Source organism: Dromiciops gliroides, chromosome 1 (genome assembly GCF_019393635.1).
Source record: "Dromiciops gliroides isolate mDroGli1 chromosome 1, mDroGli1.pri, whole genome shotgun sequence".
In the NCBI taxonomy this organism is placed as follows: domain Eukaryota; kingdom Metazoa; phylum Chordata; class Mammalia; order Microbiotheria; family Microbiotheriidae; genus Dromiciops; species Dromiciops gliroides.
The window spans coordinates 40,648,653-40,654,619 of record NC_057861.1 but is presented as its reverse complement, the minus strand read 5'-3'; positions in this window follow the sequence as shown (position 1 = coordinate 40,654,619).

The following is a 5,967-nucleotide window of genomic DNA, read 5'->3' as shown; positions in this document are numbered from 1 at the left end:
AAAGTCACAGAAACATGAAAATGGGGGATCTATTTGAATCACTTTTATTGGGAGGTAACACTAGAAAAAACAGATTGGGACTAGATTGTAGAGAGCTTTGATTGCCATGGTATGTTGTATGTATTCGATTTATATTCAGATGTTAGGGAGCCATTGAGGGTTCCCTTAAGTAGGAGCATAGCATCAATGCTATGTTTTAGGAAGAAATCTGGCAATAGTGGTAATGGTGGTGGGAGGGGTTGGTTGGGTATAGTCTGCAGGTAGAGGCCAACAGTGGGGAGATGGTTTATGAAACAGTAATGAGGGGCAGCTAAATGGTGCAGTGGATAGAGCACTGGCCCTGGAGTCAGGAGTACCTGAGTTCAAATCTGGCCTCAGACACTTAACACTTACTAGCTGTGTGACCCTGGGCAAGTCACTTAACCCCAATTGCCTCACTAAAAAAAAAAATTTAATTAAAAAAATAAATAAATAAACAGTAATGAAAGCAATGTCTGTGACAGTGTGTATCTAATGGGTTAAATATGAGAGATTGGGGAAGTAGAGAGGATAGATTTGATTGAGCTGGATGCGAGTAAGTAAAGATAGTCATCAAAGATGATTCCCAGATTTCATTCAAACTTGGAAAGTTTGGTGTAGAAATAGGATGAACAGATTTATATGAGATGATGACTTTTTTATATATTAGGTTTGAGTTTCTATGGGATGTAGTTACCTACAAAGCAGTTAGAAAGTGGACCCAAAATTCAGATGTCAGCATCACCTGCCCTAAGTGCAGAAAGGAAGCCAAGCATCAGAGGATTTTTTAATTATTATAATATTTCCCCCAGTTACATGTTAAAACAATTTTTAAAACTTTTTTTAAGTTTTGAATTCCAAATTCTATCCCTCCCCCTCCCTGAGACAATAAAGCAGACCAGAGGTTTTAAGATTTTCTGTACTTAGGGGATGATAACTGATGTGACCAAGTCAGTTGCCAAGCATCACTGCTTCTATTTCTACATCTATTGTCCCTTCCACCTTCATTGCTACCACATGACATCTTCCATCGCCCCCTTTTACCTCGAGGTAAACACTTCTCAGCCTGGCATTTAAAACCCTCCACGATCTGGATCTTACCTAACCTTCCAATCTTATTTATTAATCCTTGTTATGCATGACTTCCAGTTAAATTGGCTTGCCATTTGTTGTTTGTAGATGACCTTCCATCTTCTGCATCTCAACATTTGCATAAGTGGTTGCCGGTATCTGGAATGCACTCCTTCACTTCTGCCTGGGAAAAATCCCCATCTTCAAAACAACTCAGACCCAGCCTCCTATAGGGGGATCTGAAATGATGCTCCTAGTTGTTAGAATTCTCTCCTTGAAGTCACCTTATTATTCCGTATATATTTTGTATTTACTTGTATACACCCCACAAGGACATGGGCTGTTTTTGCATCTCCATTGCCTAGACATATTCCAAAATGCTTGTTGGATTAATTGATCTTCAAGGCTCTCTACCATCTGTCACCAACTTATCCTTTCAACCTTATCTCATGCTACTCTACTTCATCTAACCTTCTTTCCAGAAAGACCAGATTCTTTCCTTTGTTTCCCTTGGTCCTACGTGTGCTTTCCTGCCTCATCTTTGCTCATACCATTCTGAATGCCTTGGATGGCTTCCCCTCATTTCTGTCTGTTGGGATCTTATTCTTACTGTAAGATTCAAGCTAGTGTTTTCTTTGAAGACTAATTGTTTATTGAGCACTGTGGTAGATGCTGTGAAGACAGAAGTATAAATCATTTGGGATGCTAATCTACAATATATACTAAATGTTCATTGATTTCTTTTGGAAATTTCCATCTTGTTTCAAAGAGCTTTTTACACCCCGAAGAATAACATCTGCTACTTTGAATTGACAATTCTTACTAATCAGTTATTTCTCTGAAACTAAAAAAGCACAGCCCCAAATCCTCAGAATATATTATAATTTTTTCCTTCTCGAATATTTACCTGCAATGCATCTGACTAACCTAAATTAGAAGAAAACTGAATGTTTTGAGAAGCTATGTGGACTAGTAATGTGGGAAGTCTCCTAAGTGACTCTTACTGTGGGGAAGTGGTTTTTTTTTTTAATTTGTATTAAATTTAACTGACATCATACCACCATTAAAGACCTTTATTGGTATTAGTTAGTGATCATTTAAAGGGACAGTTAGGTGGTGCCATAGTGATTAGAGTGCCAGGCCAAGAGTCAGGAAGACTCATCTTCATGAATTCAAATCTGGCCTCAGACTTTACTGTGTGACCCTAAGCAAGTCACTTCACCCTATTTGCCTTAGTTTCCTCATCTGTAAAATGAGCTAGAGAAGGAAATGGCAAACCATTCCAGTATCTTTGCCAAGAAAACCCAGTTAGGGTCATGAAGAGTCAAAGACTGAAAAACTACCCAAAAAATCACTGAAAACAGTTTTGCTTGTCTGTTCTAAATGGTCAGCATTTCTTGCAGTCTTAGCTAACAGTTTTTGCCCATTGAAAATATTTTGTCTATTTCTCTAGCCTTACCTGCACAATTCTGCTTAAGTGTGACCAATTGACCCGATATGAGGTGTTAGCCAGTATTACATGGGGCTGTGGTAAAGCTTAGTAAATGAAATGAAGTCAGTGACTACAATTTTTTTTTAAATTTTTCTTTTTTCAGTATCTGGCTTTGCATATAGCAGGGATTTAAGCTTATTGAATAAATACTGAAATGGGAATTTATGTTCATCCTTCATTCTTGAAGAGGACTAATGACATCAGGAGGGTCATGTCTTGACCTACAAGTGAACTGGATTTAAGTGAGGCAGGGCTGTGCAAAATCATCAGCCTCCCTCTCTCTTCCAGTCATCAATGGGAATAAAGATTGGAGAGCCTTCAACAGTAGCTTTTCAGTAACTTTTCTCCCACCCCCCAAGCCTGTCCTTTTCCCAAATTCCCTATCACTGTCAAGAGTACTGACAATTTATGATAGGTTTAATTTTTATCCTGCAATTTTGCTAAGCTGTTAATTATTTTTTCCCTTGAAATATTTAAATGTTACTCACTTCTCCAGTAAAAATGAACATCTTGTAATGTGCCTCATGATCCTTTCTGGTATTCATCATGAGTTGAAAGTATTATTATAAAATAAAAACAAACAAAATCCAATCTTGACTATTTTATTTTTTTTCCAGTTACATGTAGTTTTCAACATTCATTTTTATAAAATTTTGAGTTCCAAATTTTTCTCCCTCCTTCCCTTCCCTCCCTGCCTCCCCCCAAGACAGGAGGTAATCTGATATAGGCCAAATATGTACAATCACACTAAACATATTTCCACATTATTCATGTTGTCAAAGAAGAATCAGAACAAAAGGAAAAACCTCAAGAAAAAAAAATATAAGTAAAAGTAGTATGATTCAATCTGCATTCAAATTCCAGAGTTCTTTTTCTGGATGTGGAGAGCATTTTCCATCATGAATCCTTTGTAATTGTCTTGGATCATTGTATTGCTGAGAAGAGCTAAGTCTATCACAGTTGATCATCACACAATATTGCTGTTACTGTGTACAATGTTCTCCTGGTTCTGTTCATTTCACTCAGCATCAGTCCACTTAAGCCTTTCCAGGTTTTTCTGAAATCTGCCAGCTCATCATTTCTTATAGCACAAGAGTACTCCATTACATTCATATACCACTTGTTCAGCCATTCCCCAATTGATGGACATCTCAATTTCCAATTCTTTACCATGACCAAGAAAGCAGCTATATTTTTGTACACATGGATCCTTTTCCCTTTTTTCTCTCTGCAGGGTCAAAGGGTATGCACAGCTCCATAGCCTTTTGGGCATAGTTCCAAATTGCTCTCCAGAATGGTTGGATCAGTTCACAACTCCACCAACAATGGATTAGTGTTCCAATTTTTCCACAGCTTCTCCAACATTTTTTCCCTTTTTTTGTCATATTAGCCAATCTGATAAGTGTAAGCTATTTCAATTTGTGTTTCTCCAATCAATAGTGATTTTGAGCATTTTTCATATGGCAATATATCCTTTAACCACTTCTCAATTGGGGAATGACATTCTTATAAATTTGATTCAGTTCTCTATATATTTTAGAAATGAGGTTTTTCTCTTAAGTTTCCCAGATTTCTGCTTTCCTTCTAATCTTGGCTGCATTGCTTGTTTGTACAAAACCTTTTTAATTTAATGTATTGCCATTGGAGAGAGCAGTTTGTTGCTGGAAGCTAGATTGTAAAAGAGTAGCAAAGTGGAGTCCCCTAATGTAGGTGGGATCTGGGGGGGATTAGGACAAAAGGCAGAAGAGATATGACAATAGGTAGGAGAGATGGAGGGATCAAGTGGATTTTTTCAGAATGGGGGAGACATAGGCATGTTTTGTAGGTAATAGGAAAGGAGCAAGTAGAGAGGGAGAAATTAAATATAAATCAGTGGGGCCAACAGAGGGGCCATTCTGTGAGAGAAGACAGGATGGAATGGATTCACTGGAACAAGAGGGGTTCACCTAAATAAGGCCACCTTATCATGTGACAGGGTTGGGAGAAGAGAGAGGGGAAGGCACCTGATAAGAAATGAGGAAAAGGGGGCAGCTAAGTGGCACAGTGGATAGAGCACCAGCTCTGGAGTCAGGAGTACCCGAGTTCAAATCAGGCCTCAGACACTTAACACTTACTAGCTGTGTGACCCTGGGCAAGTCACTTAACCCCAATTGCCTCACTTAAACAAAAACAAAAAGAAAGGAGGAAAAGGGAAGAGGGAGCTCATGGTTAGTGACTTCAATTTTTTTCTATAAAATATGAGGTAAGGTTCTCAGATCAGTAGGGGGAGCTATGAGAAGTTTGAAGGATGAGGTTTGGAAGAACTGCTGTGGCAGAGTAGGAGAGTGAATTAAGAGGTATCATGGATTGCCTAACAGCAGGAAGGGCCCAATTGAGGTTTAACAAATGTATAGTAGACCCAATCAGAACTGTTGAGTGGCTTTTGTTCAACTGTTCATTGTATAGGCTGAGGGGCCAAATGGTGGGAATGATACAAAACTGTGGCTTGGCTGGCCCTGATAAGAGTGAAGAGGCCTAAGAATTCAAAAAATGATAATGTAGAGAGGCTTCTAAACTTTTTCCACTAGTGACTTCTTTGCACCTGAGAAATTTTTATGTGACACCAAGTATACAGGTATATATAAAATATGTATATGTATCCTTTTACTGTTGCCAATTTTTTTTTACAACCCCCACATTCAGTTACATGATCATCCTATGGGGTCAACACCCACAATCTAAGCTTTGGTGTAGAGCTGATTGGTTTACCAAGGGGTCCAAGATGGAGTGATTTGTACAAGGGAAATGGCCTGGGAGAAAAACCAAGAGGTTAAGGAATTGAAGGTCAGGATAAGGATAGAAAAGGCGGAAATATGAATTCTTAAAGGTAGCACAAAATTTGTAGGTGATGGATAGAGGGTACAACCATCTTTGTGTGTGGTACATCACTTACCTTTCATTGTGCTGAGATGTGGCAAGTTGTACTTTTCAGTATCAATTCAATTTGCTCACTTTAAACCGCACCCCCCTTCCCTAAAGCTCAGCCATCCTGATTGATGGGTATAAGAAAATTCATTAACTAGCTAGCAATCTTCAATGCTGTGTTCATCTACTTACCGATCTACCCCCAAATCCTGCCCTCTAATACTGAAGAGACAATTTGCCTCCCCATTGTTCCATTGCTGGAGACTGCCTAGGCCCAAACTCCCTTCCCTTGGGCTTGATGCCGTTCAAATGTCACTACTTGAGAGTTTAGCACTTTTGCATTTGCATTCCCTGAATCTAGTTCTTAGGCATCCAATATTCACCAATCCTACTATAAAACCTGAAACAAATTCTATCCCATTCATTCTATGTTATTAGACTACCTTGAACTATCCAGCTTACCTGGGTGGATCTCAAATGTC